Source organism: Mirounga leonina, unplaced genomic scaffold (genome assembly GCF_011800145.1).
Source record: "Mirounga leonina isolate KUSES-001 unplaced genomic scaffold, KU_Mleo_1.0 Mir_176, whole genome shotgun sequence".
In the NCBI taxonomy this organism is placed as follows: Eukaryota; Metazoa; Chordata; class Mammalia; order Carnivora; family Phocidae; genus Mirounga; species Mirounga leonina.
This window is the reverse complement of record NW_023270454.1, coordinates 8,662,625-8,686,662: the sequence shown is the minus strand read 5'-3', so window position 1 is coordinate 8,686,662 and position 24,038 is coordinate 8,662,625. Positions and strand designations below refer to the sequence as shown.

At 42.7% G+C, this 24,038-nt stretch overlaps 1 protein-coding gene and 1 long non-coding RNA gene across 5 annotated transcripts in view; one reads left to right on the top strand and one right to left on the bottom strand.

Moving 5' to 3' along the window:
• The window catches only part of EXTL3 (exostosin like glycosyltransferase 3), a 155,622-nt gene extending 140,989 nt beyond the window's left edge, over positions 1 to 14,633 (bottom strand). For 2 of the 4 annotated variants that reach the window (XM_035022635.1, XM_035022636.1), the window contains exon 1: positions 14,549 to 14,631. The gene's annotated coding sequence lies outside the window, so the exon portion shown is untranslated. Of the gene's footprint in view, positions 1 to 826; positions 1,281 to 14,548 lie in introns of those variants that run through there. The other 2 variants (XM_035022637.1, XM_035022632.1) reach the window with 2 other exon arrangements.
• A 3,098-nt stretch (positions 14,634 to 17,731) lies between these two features.
• LOC118022126 overlaps positions 17,732 to 24,038 on the top strand; it is a 66,946-nt gene continuing 60,639 nt past the window's right edge. The window contains exon 1 of the long non-coding RNA XR_004682380.1: positions 17,732 to 17,764. This is a non-coding gene — a long non-coding RNA (uncharacterized LOC118022126). The remainder of the gene's footprint in view (positions 17,765 to 24,038) is intronic.

Below are 24,038 nucleotides of genomic sequence, written 5' to 3'. Positions count from 1 at the left end.
GAAAGAAAGAAAGAAAGAAAGAAAGAAAGAAAGAAAGAAAGAAAGAAAGAAAGAAAGAAAGAAAGAAAGAAAGAAAGAAAGAAAGAAAGAGAAAGTAGCTGGCCCCACTAATCGCTAGGGAAATAAAATTCCATCATCAGAAGCATATGCAGGATGTTGTATTAGGCACAGAAAGATTTAGAAGAAATGAAATATGTAGGGCTAGTTCTAGCCCTTGAGAAGCAGGGCATCATACTGAAAATATATTGCACATTTTATTCTAAATTAATGCTTGAAGAACATTTATACACAATCTCTGAATGAACCGTCAAGGATTTTCTTTTGGAATAGGTCCATTAACTAGAGTGTCATAATGCTTTGGTTAAGTGGGCCCATTTTTGGTTTCCTTAAAGTTTTTAAAAAGTTGTTAATAAATTAAATTTTTAAATTAAAAAAAATTTACTTAACAATTCTCCCCCATATTTGTCTTCTCACCCATATTCAAGTTCCATTATAATTATTCTTAGTAAGTTACTCTCATCCAGTCTTTTCTACACCTCAACTTGGTTTTTAGAGAAGCAATTCTCTTTTCAAGCTCCTGTTTCATAATGGACATCAGTCAGTCAGCCTCTCTGAAGAGGCAATGGAGAACAGAGTTCATACGAGTTAAACAGAAGTCTGTTACTTCCTTTACACAACATGAGTGTTCCTCAGATCAAATCCAGATGGCATCTACTTAGTAATTACCCGTCTGAGACAAAACAGTGAAGCCACTGAATCCAATGTGTAACTTCTAGTGTTTTGGGCAGTGCGTTAGAGAGCACATGACATACACTATCAACCCTACCTGGGAGGCAGGACTCCAGAAGACACGTGGGCCTCTACAGACCAGGGAGTGGTTTTTCATCCTGAGAAACTGTTGGAATCTATTGAGACGTACAAGACCAGTAAGTACATTTTAAAAAGTAGAACATGTGAGGCTAGAGGCAATAAGAGTTCTTTGAATTAATATAAAAATCATACTACACTAGTCTGTTAATAGTGCTGATATCATGATATCAGGGAAGGAGAAGCCACTCTAGACTGAGTTCAAGTCCAATTAGGTCTGTGGCTTGTACAAGTTACAGACCCTCTGAGTTCCCTCTTCCTCAACTACCAAATGAAGTGAAATAGTGCTAGAGGATGACTAGGTTTCTCTTCAGTTCTAAAACTCTACATTCTTTAAGGAGGATCAATAAGCACATTTTTTTAAAAAGGCAGTAGACAGGGGCACCTGGGTGGCTCAGTCTGTTAAGCCTTCAGCTCAGGTCATGATCTCAGGGTCCTGAGATAGAGCCCCACCTCAGGCTCTCTGCTCAGCGGGGAGTCTGCTTCTCCCTCTCACTCTCCCTCTGTGCTCGTACTTTCTCTCTCTCCCTCTCAAATAAATAAAAAATTTTTTTTAAAAAGGCAGTAGACATTGTATTCTAGATTTTCCAGTAGTTTATTGAATCAATCCAGATTCTAAAATCTAGAAGAAAACTGGAAAATCCCCTAGCACAATAATAAATACCCCATTTAATCTCACAATTCAAACAAATATTTATTGGGTGTCTTACTCTGACGCTGGGGATATTTCACAAAACAAGGGAAATACCTGCCTTCGTGGACTTCACGGTCTGCTGAGGGATACGGATGATTTAACAATTACAATAGAGTATGATCATTGCTAAAACGGGAGAACTAGAATGTTCTAACAGGAAGAAATATGTACATCATACAGTATAGAAGGCTCTTCTCAGTACAGTTAAACCTAATGTGAGACCTGAAAGGATAAGTAGAGGTTCAGGAGGAGGGCGCTCAAGAGGGAAATGGTCCAGGTAGAGGGAGCAGTACGTGAAGGGGAGCGTAGCTAGAGACAGGTGGCTAATCTGGCATCTATGGCCAAACTGCCTGGAACAGGGATGAGGTGAAAAGTGGAGTAAGGGGCGCCTGGGTGTCTCAGTCTTAAGCGTCTGCCTTCAGCTCAGGTCATGATCCCAGGGTCCTGGGATTGAGCCCCGCATCAGACTCCCTGCTCTGCAGGAAGCCTGCTTCTCCCTCTCCCACCCCCCCTGCTTGTGTTCCCTCTCTCACTGTGTCTCTCTCTGTCAAATAAATAAGTAAAATCTTAAAAAAAAAAAAAGTGGAGTAAGTAGGATTCCTATCACCCAAGTGCTTACAGAACCTAAAAGGGAGTTTCGCCTTTAACTTCCTACCAATGCAGGGGGGTCATCAAAGTTTGTATGGGCAAGTGATAGGATCAAATTAACATTTTCAAAAGATTACCCAGTCGGTTAAGGTCATGGTCCCAGGGTCCCAGGATGGAGGCCCGCATCAGGCTCCTTGCTCAGTGGGGAGTCTGCTTCTCCCTCTGCCTGCCATTCCCCCTGCCTGTGCTCTTTCTCTCTCTCTCAAATAAATAAATAAAAATCTTAAAAAAAAAAAAAAGATTATCCTGGCTGGGGCACCTGGATGGCTCAGTGGATTAGGCATCCAACTCTTGATTTTGGCTCAGGTCATGACCTCAGGGGCGTGAGATAGAGACCCGCATCAGGCTCTGTGCTCAGCGCAGAGCCTTTTTGAGATTCTCTCTCCCTCTCCTTCTGTCTCTCCCCTGGCTCATCCTCTCTATAAATAAATAAAGAAACAAACAAATAAATACAATCTTAAAAGAAAAAAAAGATGACCCTGGCTGTGATGTAAAGAAAAGATCGAGAAAATCACTGGGAGGCTGTTGCAGGAATCTAGACAAAAAGTGGTGGTCTGAACTAAAATACTGGCAGCAAGGAGGAAGAGAGATTTAGAAGTTGGGATGGGACATGGTGATTAACCAGTAGGGGAAGAGGAGTCAAAAAATGATTCCTAGAATTCCAAATTAAGAAATTGGGTAGAAATTTTTCCATTGTTTTTTAAGAGAATTGGATATAAGCCGGGAGTTGCTGACAGGCAGTTTGCCATCATTTGGAAAGAGCATGGAGCCAACAGAGACGAAAACAAAGCTAAGAGAGAGAGAGAGTGAGGCTGTGATGTCTTTATTTTACATCTCTGGACCAGCTATCCCAGTTCTACCACTGGACTTTATGGGCACATGAATCAGTGTATTTGCTTCGCTGTGGTTTTTGGTGGTGGTGATGGTGATGGTGGTTTGGTTGGTAGATTGTTTAGTTAAGTTTGAGTTGGGGTCCTATTACTTGTAATCAAAAAAGCCTTGGGAAGAGTGGGGACAGTGGGAGTACAGAGCCCAGGGTAGAACTATCATTGAAGAGATAACACAGGACGATGAGCCCAAGAAGAAAGCAAGAGGAAAAAGGAACCCAGGAAAGTATAGTGCCAGATGAAGATAATTCTTCGAAAAGAAGCATGTGGTCAGTAAAGTCAAATGCTTTTGAGAGATAAGACAAAAGCATTGGGGTTAGCAACAAGGCAGTAGTTGGTGGCCTTTGTGAGGACAGTATCAGTGGAGTGATGGGAATACAAGCCAGACTAAAAGGGAGCTGAGATGCTGAGATCAGGAAGTAGAATAGAAACAGCTCTAAATTAAGAAGCTGAGTTGTGAAGAGGAGGGCTGCCTGAGGGATAGGTTTTCAAATGGATGGGATAGAAGCATATATAAGGCTAATGAGAAGAACTCAACAAATCACTGAGAGAGGTCCCTGAGAAGAAGGGGGGAGAAGGTTCAGAGAACCAGCCCGGCACAGACTTAAAGGTTGGCCCTAATTCAGGGGAAGGGTACCTCTTGAGTTGTGACTGAATAGAAAGAGCACAGGATGCATGCAGAATTAACCAGATGAGTTCACATGGCAGCAAGAACCCAAGGAGTTACTGTTGGCCAGCCTCTATCTTCTCCAAAAGTAGTGGGCATGGTCCTTTGCAGAAACCTGGGGGGTGGGAGGTTTAAGGAGAATGGATCTGTTTGGAAACTTGCTGTGGGGAACAGGAGAGAGACTAGGATAATAAAAAAGAGCTGACTGAAAGCTACAAGAGCCCACTTGATGAGAGAGACCATTCCCTCGTTTTACACAAATCTGGTAGTCGAAGAAAGAATGGAATCTGAAACTAAATGTTTGCTTACAATGAGACAACTGATTTATGAAAAAGACCTTTATAAAAAAGTCTCTTATAAATTAAAAAAAAATGTTAGTACTGGAATATTCTTCATTACTAATCTAAAAGAGGAACTATTAAGTTTGCTGATGACACTCAGCCTTTCTGCACCAGAAACTGCCAACATGATGGAGATAAACCACAGGAAGTTCTCACAAAATGGTGTGAGAGAGCCCAGAGTGGCCAATAAGATTCAGCAGGCTGGAATAGGATAAGGAATCTGGGTTTACAAAACAAATCAAACTCAAACTGTGCTTGTAAAATAAAGGTTTTTAGATCTTAGTGACAGCCCAGTGAAGAGATCCATGTTACCAGCAATGGTTCTCTTAAGAATAGACACAACCCTTGGGTTGACCAAATGCCAAATACCAAGAGGCTACTGATAAGGTCCCTTTGCAGTGTGAAGACTCTTAAGTTTCAGATGAGAGTGATAAGAGCTCACATGAGACATCTGCATCGAAAGATGGCCTCTCCCAGTCAATTAGCTGTCTTATGTGTTCAAGTTCTATCCATATACCCCATTTTATCTTCATCATCATATGATGTGGGGACCAAATTATCTCAGCCCTTCCTGAAATGTCTTCTCTGAATTACAATGTAGTCTTGTGATACCTATCTTCAGGAGGCTATGATAACAATACTCTGAATAGTGTTTTTTGTCTTTTAGGGTTGAGGGTATCTCCTAAACAGAATTATTCAATATTCTTCACAAAGGAAAAAACAAACAACAACAATAAAAAACAGAAACCCAACCAGGAACTTTGCCATCCTAGGCCCTTCCTTGCCTAGATTTTCATTTATCTGCCCCATTTCTTACCTATCTTTCCTGGTTCTTGAGCTGGAAGGTTCATTCCTCCTTTAGAGTACTCTGATTCTCTTTCTCAGCCTTCACACACTGAGGTTACCATGTCCCAGAAGTAAGCGATTACAACATCTTCCCTAACTTTGAAAGATTCATAGACTAAGTAAATATAGAGGGACAGGTGCTGTGATAGGAGGTAGAGGGGCAAAAAGGTGAGAGTGATCATCTCTTCCAGCATGGACAGTCAGGAAGGCCTCCCGGAGGAGGTGACATTTTAGCAGAGTCTTGAAGGATGAGAATTTCTCCAGGAAGGGAAAGTGAAGAAGCCTGGAAAGCAGAACAGCAGAGTATAAAAAAGCATGGCATGTAGAACAGGCTTACTTCTGGGGGCTGTAGTTACACAGCATGAATGGAGCACAGAGTGTAGGGAGAAGACAGAAAATGAGTCTAACAAGTGAGAAAGGACCAGACCAGACACTATATGGCTTAAGAGTAGTTAAGAGTTTGGACTTTATCCTAGCCCAGGTGTGAATCAGTATTTTTTTCCATTGGCTTAAATTGGATAAGATTCAAATTTTTAAAAGAGAGGTTTTGCTGAAACACAAAGGGAAAAGCAAACAAATACAAAAACATAAAGCAAACATACAAAAGCATAAAAATGAACAGCTCACAGGTCCAAGATTGCAGCCCCAGACCAGCTTTGCTCATATTGCTCATAGATAGATGGCCCATCCCAAGCTTTCTCTCCTCAACCCATCTAAGTTGGCACTGGAACAGCCTATTGTACCTTTTGTCCACTAGCCCTAACATGAGGCCAATGGAAGTTTTGCTCCTTCTAGATCCCATCTCTTACTATTCACTCCTGTGCAGTCTTGCTTACACTGAGATTGAGTGAGTTTCTAACCTTAGCTGCCTTGGCACCTGGAGGTCTTGTTTTAGATCTGGGATCAGCAAACACTTTCTGTAAAAGGCTACCTAGTAAATATTTTAGGCACTGTGGGCCATATATATATTTTTTTAAGATTTTATTTATTTATTTGACAGAGAGAGACATCGAAAGAGGGAACATAAGCAGGGGGAGTGGGAGAGGGAGAAGTAGGCTCCCCGCTGAGCAGGGAGCCCGATGCAGGGCTCGATCCCAGGACCCTGGGATCATGACCTGAGCCGAAGGCAGATACTTAACCCACTGAGCCACCCAGGCGCCCCTGGGCCATATGTATTTCTGTCACAACTACTCAACTCTGCTGTTGTATCATGAATAGATAATATGTAAACAAAAGGACGTGGCTGTGTTCCAATAAAACTTTATTTATGGACACTGAAATTTGTATTTTATATCATTTTCATACGTCAAAAATATTATTCTTCTGGGTTTTTTTTAACCATTTAAGTATGTAAAAACCATTCTTAGCTCACCAGCTGCACAAAAACAGATATGGGCTTGACTTGGCCTGTGGAGGAAAGTTTGCCGACCCCTATTCCAGGCACGAATTTCCAGGGCAAAAATGGCCCCTTTCACTGTTATCCAGTCTATTATTATAACTGATACTAATAATACTAATATGTACCATGTGCTGAGCACCTAGGTGCCAGGTGATATGTACCACAGAGAACTGCTTTGAAGAATAAACAAAATAATGCACACAAAGCATTTAACATCATGCTTCATCTGAGGTAAGCATCAATAATTGTTAGCTACTATTATTATTTTGGTTTATACATCTTATCTCTGATCAGTAAAATGACTCATAAAAGGATGATACTAAAATCCAATGGAGGATCAGAAAAATTAAGTAATTTGTGAAATCACATAGCTAGTAAGTAGCAGAGCTAGGATTTGAACCTGATTTATCAGACTTCAAAGTCCATGGCCTTTCCACCACCTCACAACCTTCTGTTTAGTGTCTGTGAAGTAAATTCACTGGCTGCTTGTTAATTGCCAGTCCACCCATGAGCAGCAGGGCTTATCATCCCTGGAGCCGGCCATCTTGTGTCAAGACTAGCACAGCGCTTACTCTATTCTTGCTTCAAAGCTTAAATGCCTGTTGGACCACTTAGCTCTTGTTCCCTGCCAAGGGATACTCTTCTCTCTGACAGTAAAGATGACTAAGCTCAATGGATGGTTAAGCCTTTTCCTGCTCAGGTGTCCGATTCTGCCCACTTCCCCAGGTTCTTCTGATGACTCATCCTTAGGTAACTTCCTGAAAGTGACTCCCCTGGGATCCTACTGCGACAGCGTTCTAACAGAAAAATACTTTACACTTTCAGGGATAACTCCAGATAGTGTCTGTGCAAAGCTAAAAGGGTTGTTGCATAAAAACCACTCATCTGCATGACGTTTTCAGAGTTGACCATAAACTGGTATTGAAGATACCGTCCACAGCTTCAAAATTATATTCAAGGGAGCTCATGTGATAAATCCTTCCTTTAATTTAGTTCCAGAAAAAAAAGAAGTCTTCTCTATAGTTGAATCTGTATATTTTATCTTGCCAGAATAAGAATATGATGTAACCCAACCTGTTTCCTTTTATATCATGGCTTCCAAGAAACATAAAGCCAAATTCCATACCAAAGCATCTCATCCCAGGTGCCTAGTAGAATCTATTTCTGCTTCACTGCTATGGCTACTTTTATGTTCTACAATCTTAAATCTATTTAGAATATACCCTGTGTCTCCTCTACGCCAGGCCCTGTGCCCTTCCTTCTTAAGTGATTTCAAATCTAGTGCTTGTTTGACTAAACTACCCTAGTGCCTTATTTTTTTAAAGATTTTATTTATTTATTTGAGAGAGAGAGCGACAGAGATAGCAAGAGAGAGCACGAGCAGGGAGGAGAGGAAGAAGCAGGGAGCCTGACTTGGGGCTCGATCCCAGGACCCCAGAATCATGACCTGAGCCAAAGGCAGACACTTGACCGACAGAGCCACCCAGGTGCCCCCTGTGCCTTTTTTTTTAAGTTCTGTTTTACCTCATATCCTATACCTAAGGTCTCTTGAAAGCTGGCAGGTCTAAATATTGGATTTAAAAGAAACAAAGCTCTGTTAACCTTTACGCATATAGTTGTGAAGAGCCAACATGGCTTTATCCTTACGGGCCACCTGATAGGGGTGTCATACCATGACCATAGGGCTTTTCCAGGTTGCACTGTCTGCCCCATCTCTCTCTTTCTACCTCTGCTTGTCTCCGTGTATCATTTTTTTTGTTTATCTTCTGGAGTTCCCACTGTGGGTATCACTGGTCCTCCATGAAGGCACTAAGAACGTTAGGCAGTCCCCACACTCGTCTGTGCCAGGGGCAAGTTACATGAGCAGGACTCCCATCCTGCTGCATCCTCAGCCCCTAGACACACGTCCCAGTGAGAATCCTTTAGCTCTGTGTGGCTTCCTCGCTGGAATCACAACTCTATTGGGCATCTGCCACCCTCCTACTTCCCCTCATGCCACTTCCAATTATATCTGTTCCCTTACTGACCTTTCTGTAAGTCAGTGAAGGTTAATGTAACTTAGAGTTTATGTCCAAGGGTGACTGTCAGGGCAGCATCTAGAATAAAGCTGCCAGATAGCTGTTACTTGATGAAAAAAGATTGGAAACTGGAGAGGATATCTGGAATGACATAGACCCTCAAATATTTGATAATGAATGAATAAACTCTAACTCATCAGCACTTCCCCAGCTTGCTACCTAGACAAAGCCAGCAACCGAACACCAATTCTAAGCACCCAAATTTCTTCAGTAATTGTAATACTATGAATTGACTGCAGCAAGACCGATCAAGACGGAAAGCTTGGTTTCTCTCTCTGCTTAAAAAGAAAGCCAGATGAAAAAAAAGATGGGGGGGGGGGGGACCTGGGTGACTCAGTAGGTTAAGAGACCAACTTTTGATTTTAGCTCAGGTCATGATCTCAGGGTTGTGAGATAGAGTGCCACGTTGGTCTCCGCACTCCGCGGGGAGTCTGCTTGACATTCTTTCTATCCCTTTCCCTCTGCCCCCTCCCTTACTCTGTCTCTCTCTCTCAAATAAATAAATAAATCTTAAAAAAAAAAAAAAAAAGAAAGAAAGAAAAGAAAAAGAAAGCCAGAGCAAACCTTTGTCAGTTCAAAGAGGTTCCTTGTCAGTAGCAGGCACGACTGTCTGGCAGAGGCCAGGTTTTTGCTTTGACTTCTCCCTTTGCCTGAACTTGCTCTGTGACCCTGGGCAAGCCACTCGGTGACTCTGGGCCTCCCTGTGCTCATCTGTGAAAGGTGGAGGTTGAACTAAACGGTGGGTGCTCCTGGAACCTTCTAACTTTACACTTCTGTGATCTGTCCTCCGGGAATCCAGCCAGCATTCTTTTCTCGGGCTGGTTTTTTCGAGATGTCTGCTTTACTTTTTGACTCGCACTTCCTAGTCTTCTTATCACAAATTTATTAAGTTTCTGGGCTTTGGTCATCTGACCATAATGTGATGCTCAATAGGACTTGTGTGTGTGTGTGTGTGTGTGTGTGTGTGTGGTAAAATACAATCATCACTTCAGCCATTTTTCAGTGTATAGTTCAGCATCATTAAGCACGTTCACTCTACCAGGCCACTGTCACCACCGCTCATCCACAGAACTCTTTTCATCTTCCCAAACCAAAACTCTACGCATTAAGCAGCAGTTTCCCATTCTCCTCCTCCCCCGTGCCTGGCAACCACCAGCCTCCTTTCTGACTCTACCATACATAGAAGCAGACAATATTTGTTCTTTTGTGACTGGCTTGCTTCACTTAGCATGGTGGCCCCAAGGCTCAGCCACATTGAAGCACATGTCAGAATTTCCTTCCTTCTTTTTGTTTTTTTTTTAAGATTTTATTTCTTTATTTGAGAGAGAGAGACACAGCGAGAGAGGGAACACAAGCAGGGGGCGTGGGAGAGGGAGAAGCAGGCTCCCCGCAGAGCAGGGAGCCCGACGCGAGACTCGATCCCAGGACCCTGGGATCATGACCTGAGCTGAAGGCAGTCGCTTAACCAACTGAGCCACCCAGGCGCCCTGGAATTTCCTTCCTTCTTTTTTTTTTTTTTTTTAAGATTTTATTTATTTATTTGCGAGAGAGAATGAGAGACAGAGAGCATGAGAGGGAGGAGGGTCAGAGGGGGAAGCAGACTCCCCGCCAAGCAGGGAGCCCGATGCGGGACTCGATCCCGGGACTCCAGGATCATGACCTGAGCCGAAGGCAGACGCTTAACCGACTGAGCCACCCAGGTGCCCTGGAATTTCCTTCCTTCTTAAGGCTGAATGATATCTCACTGTATGGACAGACCACACCGTATTTATCCATTCGCCTACTGGTGGCTGCTTGAGTCGTTCCACCTTTTGACTATTGTGAATAATGCTGCTATCAACACATGCATACAAACATCTGTTGGAGACCCTGCTTTCACTTCTTCTGGCTAAACACTGAGAACTGGAATTGCTGGATCACATGGTACTTCTGTTTACTATTTTGAGGAACTGCCACACTGTTTTGTTCAATGGGACTTTTAAATGCAGAGACAGAGCCACATAAGAAGCTGGGCATTGCAATAGGCTCATCGCCAGGCTGACTCCTGAGAGCTGTTTCTAGGGTATAGATTTGCCGAGAAGGGTTGTCTTGCCTCATTCTTGAGAGAGGCAGGACCCGCTTGCTGTTCAGAATGAATCCCTCACTAGACACTGGACCTGCTCTCAGTATCAGCTTCTGTAAAGTGACCTAATAACGCTTAATTTGCAGAGTTTTTACAAGGGTGAAGGATGATGTTGCACAAAGCACTGAGGTAAGCACTTACAAAATGAAGATATGAATCTTACCCTGCTGATTGCAAAGGGTGGTTCTAAAACCCAAACAAAATAATATATGAGCAAGCCATTCTACAGATGCTAAGCCCTCATCATTGCTTTTCTATTTTTTTTTAAAGATTTATTGATTTATTTGAGCGAGAGAGAGAGCATGAGCAGAGGGAAGAGGCAGAGGGAGAAGCAGACTCCCCACTGAGCAGGGAGTCCGACTCGGGGCTCGATCCCAGGACCCTGGGATCATGACCTGAGCCAAAGACAGACACTTAACCAACTGAGCCACCCAGGCCCCTTATCATTGCTTTTCTAATCACTATTATTCCACCTGCCTCCTGGCCCTCTAGGTCTAGCCTTCACTCAGGCTTCAGAGGGACTGTCTAAAGCACATACGATCCCGTTGTTCTCCCACTAAAGATTTCAGTGGCTCCCCTCACCCTTACCATGCCTTCTCTGATCTGACCCCTACCTCTCTCTTCAGTCTTATTTCTAATCTTTCCGGGCCTCCTATCTTGCCACTTTACTGCCACGATTTTATTCATACTTGTCCCCTCTCCCTGGAGAACGCCTCCCCCATTCCTGGCTAAAAGTCATCTTTTAATATGAATTTCAGGCACTGACTTTTCCAGAAGGCCTTTTCTGACCCCACCAGACCAGAAGAGGAGACCACAGCAGCGAGAGCAGATATCACCATACCAAGCACACACGGTCTTATAATTATCTGTGGGTTGATTTCCCCAACTAAATCAGCTTCTTAAAGTCAGCAGTTAGATGATTGTTTGAATTTCCAGTGTTAGCACAGTGTTAGGATGTTTATTGAATAAATATATGAATATGAATAAATAGGGTGGTGTTTTTATTATTACAAAGTTGGGATTATTACAAAGTCATATTACATGACTCTATTATTAGAATAATTCTAGTATCATGCTATATAATGAAGAGGGTTTTTTGTTGTTGTTGTTAATTGGCATCACAAGGGCTAGAAACCAAAGGGGAAATATTTAGAGGTACTGTCTCTACCCCGTCTCCTTCCAAAATAAATGGTGTGTCTTTAAATTGAGGTCCTCTGGTCTTCACAGTTCTTCTGAAAGATGCTTTTGCTTCCTTAGTGAGTGAGAAATATCCGGGCCCCTAATTATATGGTCCTGAAGACACAGCTCCCAATAAGAGATCCTACCTACAGCTATTTTTCACTAAGAGTGGACTAAAGCAGTGAGTCCAGTCTTGCATTTAGTAGGTGCTTGATAAATGCTCAAGAAAGGAGTAAATTATGAGTTGCTCATTTGTGCTAACTCCTGTAAACTCCAGCCTGTGGCTAGGGGTCAATTTTTAAATTTACTTCCTTTAGAAGAAAGAACTATGTCAGCTATGCTGTTTTTGAAGTCATAAGGACATTGGAAGATTGTAAAAGCAATGGGCTAACTGTTTAAGTTAACCTAAAATGCATAGATTTACAGTTGATGTGGGAAACATTTGATCTGCTTATTTTTAGTGAGCCCATGAATTTGTATTTAAGTTTCTTTTCATGGGTGTCAATGTCTTTCCATATGACTCTCTTTAGGCTATGGGCTCACTGATGCTTATAATCTACTGTGCAAAGTTATCTTTAACATCTCCTTAAACTGCTCCTTTTAAGCTTCACACAGTGCCCTCTAGTTCTTATGGGTGTTGGTGACTATTAATGACTTAACTAGATTTTGGTTTTATCTTTGGGTTTATTGACGATAACTGAGGACGTCGTGATGGGAAGCACTGATGTATACTAAGACAATTTTTTTCTTGTTTTTAATTTTTTAAAGATTTGTATGTATTTACTCATAAATACACAATGCTTTAAAATAAATATTAATGTTGGGGTGCCTGGGTGGCTCAGTCGGTTAAGCGTCTGCCTTCAGCTTAGGACATGATCCCAGAGTCTCATGATCTTGGATTCTCAAGATCGAGCCCCATGTCAGGCTCCCTGCTCAGTGGGGAGTCTGCTTCTCCCTCTCCCTCTCCCTCTCCCTCTGCCCTTCCCTGGCTCCTTCTCTCTCTCTCTCTCTCTTGCTCACTGTCCCTCTTTCTCAAATAAACTAAATAAAATATTAAAAAAATAAATATTAATGTTAAATGTGGAGAATACAAATCTTTTCCAAAAAGAATTTTATACATGATGAGCAATTCATAATTTCACATTTTGATAGAGAACTAACACTTTTGGAGCAAAGTACCCAGAGACAGGGTTAAGGACCATTAAGAATTTCTGCTTAACAAAAATTTAGAATCCTAACAATTTCTAGACCTACCCTCTTTCCTTGGACATAGGTAAGGTGATAACAGTTTGAGGGGTGCCTGGGTGGTGCAGTCAGTTAAGAGTCTGACTCTTGATTTTGGCTCAGGCCCTGATCTCAGGGTGGTGAGATCTAGACCCCTGGTGGCTCTGAGCTCAGTGCAGACTCTGCTTAAGATTCTCTCTCTCCCTCTCCATCTGCCCCGGCCCCCTGTGCATGCTCTCTCTCTAAAATAAATAAATCTTTTTTAAAAAGGTGATAACAGTTTGAAAGACTTCTTATTTTTGATTGTTATCTCCAGTCAAGAGGTGCGTCTAGCAAAAAAGGAATCTGTGTGCATTCGTAGCATTTTACATTTGGAAGGAACGACAAAGAAAATTTAATCATCCAACGTTCTCTTCTTAGAGGCAGAAATGTTTTAGAATCAAGCTTGTCTGATTTCCCAGCTTCTGCCTTTTATGATAAGCTGATTTGCTAATTAGGATCATGTTCATCTGAAGAATATATCTTTCAGTTTTCTAAATATTATTAAACAATAAATGAAACTGCTTGGATTTCACAAGTAAAATCAATCAATTGATAATTATTGGAATGGATATAACATAGGGTGAGGGTTTTTAAAATATATATATATACCTTTAAAAATATAATTTATTTTACATTGGGGATAGGGATCAGAGGACTAAAGAGCTTTTCTGAGCCTTTAGATGCGGGCAAAAGGACTTCATTTTTAGAACCGTAGCCTGGAGTTTTCAGGTTGGGATTATTTGGGGTTGGCATTATTACCAGGGGGAGTATTATTACCAGGAAGTGAGACTGAATGAATGGAGCCTTGCGGTGTGACCCAGAAACAGGCTGAGGAGGACACCAACAAGCTTAAGTTATCGCAGGTACCCCCCTATTCCAGTGCATTCAATCTGCCAAACTTTATTTTTTGGAAAGCTCAAATTGTAGGATCTCCAAACTAGGGTCAGCTGTGATGTGAGGGGGCTCTGGCTGTGGCAGCAGGGACTGCCAGGAAGCAGTGTCCTGGGCAGTAGTCCTGGGGTGCGGTGTGTTTGGGTCCATTAGAACTCGAGGACACCCACTATCACAGGATAGCCACCTCCGGATAGGGTGGCGCAGGCGGCGCACGTGACAGACACCGCTCGCCGAGTACCTGAAACCGCGGGGGCTCAGGATCCCCACCCGCTAGTGAAACAGACCCCGACAGACATCTAAATTTTCCTGAGTTCTCACACATGCACACATCCGAAGACACCCAGCCCACACCCACACAAGTTCTCCCACATTCTAACCCCACCCCGGAGTTTGCATCGACACACAAGGCAAAACGGATGAACCAAGAGCTTGAAATTACCCAGGCACAAACTCCCCAAATCAGGCTTCCCATAGCCTAATAGACTGGAGGGAACCAAGAAAGGGAACCAAAACAAAAGAGTTTTAAAACAGACCTCTCTGAGCCAACCTGATTGCTCCATGCCGAAATTTTGGCAGCTGAAGTCTTCTCCAGTTTGAACAAGAAAAGACTCTACACCCACCCACCCCCCAAAAAAGGATGGTCCTGAGGAGCCCCCCTACCTTGCTACAGCGCCAGGTGGACAGGTCTCCGAGGCTGAGAAGGGTGCGACCTAAGCCCCGGCGGCTGCCCGCAGGAGGGGCACAGCTGCGGCCGACAGTGGCCTCTGGCCCCGCCCCCGCCCCGCCCCCAGGACGCCCCGCCCCCCTCCCGCCGGGCCCGCGCCCCGCAAACCCTCCACCTGGCTCCGCGGCTGCGGCCGCCGCTCGGTCACCTCCCGGCGCGCGGACTACGGAGCCCGGTGCATTGTGGGAAGCCAGAGCCCAAGGCTGGGCGGACGCTGACCCCTGGTGGGCGCCGTTCCAAAGGGAGCACCGGGGCTCGGGGTGGGGGCGCTCGCAGCAGCGGTGGGAGTTGCAGCCCGGAGGGAAGGCCGACCACCCAGGGCCACCCCAGCGAGCTGGTGTCTGTTGCACATCGCTCTTCTCTCAGTAAAGTATCAGAATAAACCCAGATGCTTTAAAAGTCCCTGAGGCCCCCCCGCCCCCCAGTAGTGACATAAGTAAAAACTAAAGGAACTTGGAGACTAAAGAAAGCTTTTTAAACTCGGGAAAATACTTTTTTAATTGTAAGACGAAATGACGTCAAGATTATGGAGAAATCTGCACTTAATTTTTATTTCTGGTAAAACCACAGATGGGCTCAATCTGTCTAGAGAATATGGGAAAAAATGTAACAGGAACTAGGAAACTGGAATCCAGGGCTTTCTCTTCTGGGCATACACCTCAAGGAAATAGTTCAAAAGAGTAAAAAAGGGAACTTATACAAAAGTATTCATAGTAAAAATTAGAAAATAACAAATGACTAATAATACGTGAAAGGCACAAAAACAATATGTAGCTCTTTAAATAAGAATATGAATAGTATCATTGTGTAGAATGGTTTCTAACAAATAACGTTAAATGAAAAACATAGAACACAAGAAAGCACATGGCTGGGGCACCTGGGTGGTTCAGTGGATTAAGCACCTGACTCTCCATCTCAGCTTGGGTCTTGATCAGCTCCTCAGGTCCTGAGTTCAGGCCCTGCTTCGCAGCTCTGCATGGTGCCGGAGCCTACTTAAAAAAAGAAAAGAAAACAAAAGGAAGCGCATGGCCATTGATTCCAACCCTGTGAAAATGCATGTGTTCACAAATATAAAGAAACTTTGGAGGAATATAGTTTATAGAGTTTAATATGTCTTAGGATTCCTTTATTTTCATTAAATAACTTTTTAAACACTGCCAAAGTGTTGGGACTAGTTCTAATTTTGAATGACATTGCAATACGTCAGTTTCAGCTCACTCTAAGTAATAAAAAAAAAGTTATCTAAAAAGAAAAAATTCTCAGGCTGTAGTGAACTATGATAATTTTACTTGTCTGCAAACCCTGGTGGGACACAAAAGGAAATAAGTTTGAGGGGCGGGGAGTAGGGGAGGTGTATTACTCTGCTAGGACAGCCTTAACAAAGTACCACGGACTGGGTGGCTTAAACAGAAATGTATCTTCTCACAGTTCTGGAAGCTGGAAGTCGGGAATCAAAGTATCAGCAGGGTTGGTTCTTTCTGAAAGCTGTGAGGGAAAAAAAAATCTGTTCCAGGCCCCTCTCTTGGTTTGTAGATGGCCATCTTCACATTCACATGATGTTCTTCCTATATGTGTGCCTATCTCCAAACGGTCCCCTTACATAAGGACAGTCATATTGGATTAGGGGCCCACCTTACTCCGGTATGACTCCATCTTCTCTATGTCCATAACAGCCGTATTTCCAAATAAGGTCATGATCTGAGGTACCGATGATTAGGACTTTAATCTATTAATTTGGGGGAGCAGAGAGAAGACACAATTCAACCCATCACAGGATTCAAGGGTAATCTCATGAAAATTGCACCCACCCAATGGCAAGAGCAATGGTAGAATGTATACCATCTCACATGTACCAAAACCCGAACAACTTAAACCCAGTCAAACCAAACTGATGACAACTTTCTTCCTTCTGTCCTTTAACACCATCCAGGCCTTTTTAGTTGAAACCAGGGATGTTAATGAGATAAAATAGCCTAGAGGCTTCATAAATAATGTATCTGATGTGTCCAGCCTGCTGCAGGAAGGGCTTGAAGATGTGTCCAAATGCCTGGGAGGAGGGCAGCACCCCTTGCATTTGAACCTCAGGAGCATGGGCAGAAAGAATATGGGTTGAGAATTCCAGGAAGCAGGACCCCCATCCCTAGAGGGCACACACAAATGCCCTCCTGCTGAAGAAGTCAGCTTTAGTGCAAGAGTCTGATGAGAGCCCTTGCAGCTTGGGGAGGATGCCCCACAAGGGTGGAATGTGGTCTCTGAACGGAGCCAGTCTCTTCCAATTAACCTTACCACATGGGTGGGATGAGAAGCTCCAGATTTTCACTGAGCCCTGCCTCCTGCCTTCTGAGGTGATGAGGACCCAGGAGATCTCTGAGATAAATGAAGTCCTGTCTGACACTTCTGGATCAGTTTGTTTGTTTGTTTAAATTCTGAAAGAACCAGAAGCCAGGTCAGTGGTGCACCGATAAAAAGGACCTCCAGAAAGAAAAGCTCTGATTTGTGGTGTTTACGGATTTCTGTGGTGCAGATACTCCCGCCGTGGCCGATCTCAAGCTACCAACACGAGGTCACTGAACACAGAGTCGGAAGTCCAGCACACCACCAGGCCTGGGGAGTTGGTTTAACAGAGTCTCACGGCTGGGAGGCTGCTGGCACGGAGCCAAGCTGGGAGCCCCCCAGTGAAAGGTGGACAGAAGAGGCAGCCCCTTGTGGGTTAGGAGCAGAGGCTCCAACAGGACAGCAGGGCTAGTGAGTGGCAAGCCATGGGCAGCAGGGTGGCTCAGTAAGAAGCAGGGTCCACACACATGTCCCAGGGCAGTGGGGAGGGGAAATGGGCAGGAAGACCAAACCTAGCAGGCGGCAGAAGGGAGGCAGTGCATTTTTCCAGAGCTGAGAGAGGCTCACCCAGTCTGGGTAGGAGAAGTAGGACAGGCAGCTTCAGGGCACAGATGAGGCAATCAGAATTTTCTCAAACTGCAGGGAAACACCCCTCTTGTATTTCCCTTATTAGGGCCTTTTCCTGGTAGAACCTTGCCAGCAAGAGAGACATTTAGCTTAGAGCTTCCAGGGCTCACACAGATCATTCTTGTCAACTGAACTAAATCCCACGTGGACTTCCTCCCTGTTAGAACAGAGTAAAGTTTATGTGAAGGCAGGTAAGAAAACCAAGGTGGGTTGTTTCCACCTTTGGGCTATTGTGAACCTGGACCTTGGGGGCCTTGTATATGGTGCAGACGAGTGGTGCACGTGGGCCACACTTATTATTTCTTGCCTAGCTTAACCCGGTAGTGTTCATGCTCATCACTCTGCTTTACTATTATTCTTGTACACTCCATGCCCCACACTTGCAGGAGCGCTCTGTTTCACAGGCAAGCCTCATCATAAGTATGTTCCTCCTACTTAAGAACCCTTTCCTGGGTCAGGTTCACTCTCACTCAGCACACAGCCTTTTCCTGACCTGACATCTACTCATCCCTCCAGCTTTACTTGTTGCTCTGCTCCTGGTAACTTCCCTTTATCTAGGTTGCCGTTCCCAAATACGTTGTGTTTTCTTGATTCTAGGCCTTCATGTTTGTGTTTCCACTAAGTTTTTACTCTTTTCCTAGCTCTGTGAGTCTATACCCATGCCATGCATCTTAAGTTACATCTATAGTTTTGTTATTAAATTCCTAGGGGGTTTTTTTTACTATCTTTTTATTGTGGCAAAATATATATAACATAAAACTTACCATTTTTAGGGATGCCTGGGTGGTGCAGTCAGTTAAACGTCTGACTCTTGGTTTTGGCTCAGGTCATGATCTCAGGGTCGTGGGATCGAGCCCACCTCAGGCTCCACACTCAGCATCGAGTCTGCTTAAGACTCTGTGCCCTCCTTTTCCCCCCAACTCTTGCTCTGTCTCTCTCTAAAGTGAATAAATACATCTTTTAAAAAAACTGACCATTTTTAAGTGAGAAATTTAGTGCCATTAATTACATTCTCAATATTGTGCAACCATCACCACTATTTCCATAATTTTTCATTACCTTAAACAGGAATGCTGTACCTATTAAACAATAATCCCCCACACCCCCATTCATCCAACCTCCACTAACATCTAATCTACTTACTGTCTCTAGGAATTTGCATATTCTAGGTATTTAATATAAATGGAATCATACAATGTTTGTCCTTTTGTGTCTGGCTTCTTTCACGTAGCATAATATTTTCAAGGTTCGTTCATGTTGCAGCATGTCTCAGAATTCCATCCCTTTTCCATGGCTGGATAATATTCCATTGTATAAACATACTACATTTTGTTTATCCATTCATCTGTTGATAGATACTTGGGTTGTTTCCACCTTTGGGCTATTGTGAATAATGCTGCTCTAAACGTTGGCATATTCTTCACGTTTTTCATTCCACGTGGTAAGATCTTCTTTCTCTTGTAGAACTAGTTAATTTCTATTTATGTCAGAGAATCCTTTATATGTAGAAAATGGTGGAACAGGAGGCCAAACCCAAACCTCCTGACTGTGACCAGGGATATTTCCACTTTGCCCCGCTGAATGACAGGCTTCCCTAGATGGGCTATCAAAATGCATGTGGGAGAATTGCAGGTAGCAGAGCCTGAGGGGGCTGGTTAGAAGGCTCCAGAAATAGGAGTTAGAGCTATGGCCTGGGCCAAGTTTGGCAAAAATGGGTCTGCATTTGATCTTCATGAATGTCCACAGGCAGCCATTTTCATAAAGTAACAATGTGTGTGGATCACTGTGGGGTATCTATATATGAATTGGTTGACAGGAGAAGAGTAGAAAAGAATGGGAGACAGATGGGAAGAAGAGAGATTAGAGTAAGTGGTCATGGGAATACTCAGCAGAACTTTAGTCAAGCTACCAAATCATACTGTAACAATAAATATGGTCCAATAAAGACAAAGTAGATAGCGGGATGCGAGCATGCAACTTTATTTCGTCTGCTTTTACATGAATATAAGTAATAGAGCATACTGAATACAAACAAGGATATTTAATTGACCATATATTAAATGGCATGATCTAGTCTGAATCTGGTCAAACCCAGCTCATTGCTGTTACCCTTTCCCCTGAGAAATAGTCACTGAAAGCCTCTTTGATTCTCTCTCCTGCCCCAAAGCCTTGAGGCCTTGTACTGAATATTGTTGGCATTTACTGCCAATTTGTAAGGCATTCCAATTTGTATACTCAGAGGTCCCTTTAGGGGCACCTGACTGGTTCAGTTGGTAGAGCATGGGACTCTTGATCTCAAGATTGTGAGTTTGAGCCCCACATTGGGTATAGAGATTACTTAAAAATAAAATCTTTAAAAAAAAGTCCCTTTATAATGCTAGTCATGGGTATTCATGAAGCAAAATTGGAAGGAAACAGCCAGTATCTTCTTTCTGTGTCTTTTCCTTCCAGGCACCAGGTGTTAACAGGTCTGAATCATTAAGAGTGGAATTTTAGGCATGCGTAGAAAATAAATTTTTTGGATGTGGCAACCTTGCTGGCACTCCTCAGATCACACCATCAGGACACAACATGTGCTCAGCCTGGCTGGAAGGCCAGTCCTGCCTGGACAGATCCTCTCAAACCTGAGACGCTGACAGGAAGTGGGCTTTGAAAGAACGTCCTGCTTCTTAGAGCTGAGCACAGCTAGACATACTGGTGCTATCTTGATGCAGTCTGAGTAAAAAGGGTTTAGGATGATAAAAGAGGATGTGGCTAAAAGAAGGAAGCAAAAGGGAACCGTGGGGAATAAGCCTGGGAATCAGTTTTGCCTTTCCCTCAATTTCCCAAGCTTAGTGAGAGAAACCACAGCAAGTTCTAAGATAGACCTATGAGGAGCCACTAGGTGTCACCAGGTCATTCCATGGAGCCCTTGTGCATTCCTAACTACCTCTCCATACCCAAGTCTACACTCAGTGCAGAACTGCTAACAAACTCACTTCGAAAGGAAAGCTCTAAAGCATTCAGGCTATATCAGCCTTGTGCATAAATCTCAAAGAGCACAAGATTTGCCTTTTACATCTGACCACCTCTCCTTTCTCTCTATGGAGCTCCCATCTTCCTGTCTCAGTTACAGACTCTTAATCTCTTACAGCTTCCCCATTTCCTTCCATGTAAAATTATCTTTACCTTTAAAAGGATCTTATATACTAATTCATACTAAATTATGAATGACTGAAAATAGCTTACTATACTGCAAGAGTAGTTATATTTTCCAAAGTAATAATTTCATCAGTGATAGATTTCATGTAATAGTTTAAAAAAATCCAAGAGATGGAAAAACATATACCATGCTAACACTAATCAGAAGAAAACTAGAGTAGCTACACTACTGTCAGACAAAGTGGACTCCAGAGCAAGGAAAATTATCAGGGATAAAGAGGGGTATTACATAATGCTAAAGGAGTCAATTTTTCAAGGAGACATAATAATGTTAGTGTGTATGTGCCTAACAACGGTGTCAAAATATGTGAGACTAAAATGGACAGAACTGCAAGGAGAAATAGATGAATCCACTATTATAGTTGGACGCTTCAATGGCAGTCTGCCAGAAACGGACAGGTCCAGCAGGCAGAAAATCAGTAAGGACAAAGTTGAACTCAACATCACCAGTCAAGTGGACATAATTGACATCTACCAACTACTTCACTCAACGACAACAGAAAACACATTCCCCTCAGGTCACACGGAATATTCACCAAGACAGACCACATTCTGGGCCATAAACACATCTTAACAAATTAAAAAAAAATAGCAACTATACAAAGCATGCTCTCAAAGCATAACCGAATTAAACTAGAAATCAATAACATAAAGATATTCTAAAATATTTGGAGAACAAACAACATACTTCTAAGTAACACATGGGTCAAAGAAGTCTCCAGAGAAATTTTAAAATATTTTGAACTAAATGAAAATACAACTTATCAAAATTTGTAGGATGTAGTGAAAGCAGTGCATAAAGGAACACTTACAGCATTGAGTACATATATTAGAAAAGAAAGAAGACCTGAAACCGATCATCTAAGCTTCCACCTTAGGAAACTCAGAGAGAAGAGTAAATTAGGGCACCTGGGTGGCTCAGTTGGTTAAGCATCTCACTCTTAATCTCAGGGTCATGAATTTAAATCCTGTGTTGGGCTCCATGCCCAACATGGAGCTTAAAAAAAATAAATAAATAAAGGTAAAGAACCTAAAGAGCCAATTAAATCCAAAGTAAGCACAAGAAAAGAAATAACAAAAATTAGAGTAGAAATCAATGAAATTGAAAACAGAAAATCAATAAAGAAAATCAACAAAACTAAAAGTGGATTCTTTGAAAAGATCAATAAAATGGATAAACCTGTGGCCAGACTAACCAAGCAAAATGAAGAGAAGATACAAATTACTAATACCAGAAATGAAAGATCCCATGTACATTAATAAATACATTATGTAAATACATAATTAAAAATCGTAAATACTGACCCCATGGGCATTAAAAGGATGATAAGGGAATATTATAAATAATTCTATACTCACAAATTTGATAACTTAGATGAAATGGGTCAATTCCTTGAAAGACACAAGCGTTTCTACCAAAATAATTTCTACCAAAACTTACACAGGGAGAAATATATAATCTGAATAGGCTTTATCAATGAAATAAATGGAATAAATAATTAAACTTTTCAAACCTGGAAGCACCAGGCCCAGATGGTTTCTCTGATGACTGCCAACAAATATTAAAGGAAGAAATCGTATCGATTATCTACCACCTCTTCCAGAAAACAGAGGCAAAGGACATACTTCTTAATTCATTCTGAGGGCAGCATTATCCCCATACCAAACCAGACAAAGACATTGCAAAAAAGGAAAACTACGAACCAATATCTCTCCTGAACATAGACGCAAAAATCCTTTAACAAATTATTAGCAAATTGACTCCAACAATGTATAAAAAGAACTATACACCACAACCAAGTGGGATTTATCCCGGGTGTACAAGGCTAGTTCAACATGCAAAAGTCAGTTAATGTAATCCAGCATATCAATAGACTAAAGAAGAAAAAATCATACAATCATATCAATAGAGGCAGAAAAAGTCCTTGACAAAGCCCAACATCCATTCATGACAAAAGACATTCATGTTAGATCTTTTATAAAAAATAAGGTAAGGGCGCCCGGCTGGCTCAGTTGGGGGAGCATGCGGCTCTTGATCTCCACCGGGTTGTGAGCTGGAGCCCCACGTTGGGTGTAGAGATTATTTAAATAAATAAACTTTAAAAAAATAATAAGTTGATGGGGCGCCTGGGTGGCTCAGTCGTTAAGCGTCTGCCTTTGGCTCAGGTCATGATCCCAGGGTCCTGGGATCGAACCCCGCATTGGGCTTCCTGCTCTTCAGGAAGCCTGCTTCTCCCTCTCCCACTCCCCCTGCTTGTGTTCTTGCTCTCGCTATCTCTCTCTGTCAAAAAAATAAATAAAATCTTTTAAAAAATAATAATAATAAGTTGGATAGTAAATTTCACCTGAATAAAGGATACTCAGAGGGAAAAGACTTGCCTTTCTAGAGTTTTAAAACATGTTATAAATGGACAACCACTTATTCGAACCCTAAGATAACTTCTGCCCTGAAGATAGGTTGTGACCAAAACATCATGCTGCTGGATTGGCGCAGCTTTTCCTTTCTGCCATCAGAACGCTCTTCTGACCCCAAGCAGGCAAACATCAATTAAGAAAAGAGCCATTTGCCCTTTGCTGATGGCAGAGTCTACAGGAAATGATGACCCTGGAACGTCAAGCGTCTGCCCTCACAATGGAGGCAAGAGCACCCACGAGGTCTGGGGTGACGGTGGCAAGTTTCTGCGGCTAGAAGTGAACAAAATCACTTCTGTACTTAACCCTGTGCCTCCTTTGACATCCCTCTGGCCAACTGGGTCTTCAAAGCACAAGGATTTAGAAAATGAGGACTTTTCCAGTGATGAAGAAAGGAAAGAAGAAATCAAGAGCTGTAAACAAGGGAACAAAGAAGCTATGACAGTATCCTTTGTATTTCTCAGTGGCTTTTTACTTCTGGGCATCAGAATAACAAACCCCTTGTGCCAGATGCTCCAAATTCGAGGTCATTATCCTCTCCTGCCTCAAAGGGGTGGAAATCATGCTTGGGCTAAAGCATTTGTCACAGTATGGTTCAAAACTCTCGCTCAGAAAACTGACAAATTAAACACATTTAAAGGCATTTAGAACCCAGACTATTAGAGCTAGACGAGGCCATAAAAATGGATTTTTTTTCCATGTCCCACTTAATAAATGAGAAAACCCCAGCCCGGAGAGGTTAAAAGCCTGGCCAAGGACACACAATGAGGAGAGACCACAGAGGATGATGGAAGCAAACAGAGCTGGGCTTGATTTCCGAACTTGAAGATGTCATTTACCAGTCGGAGTCCC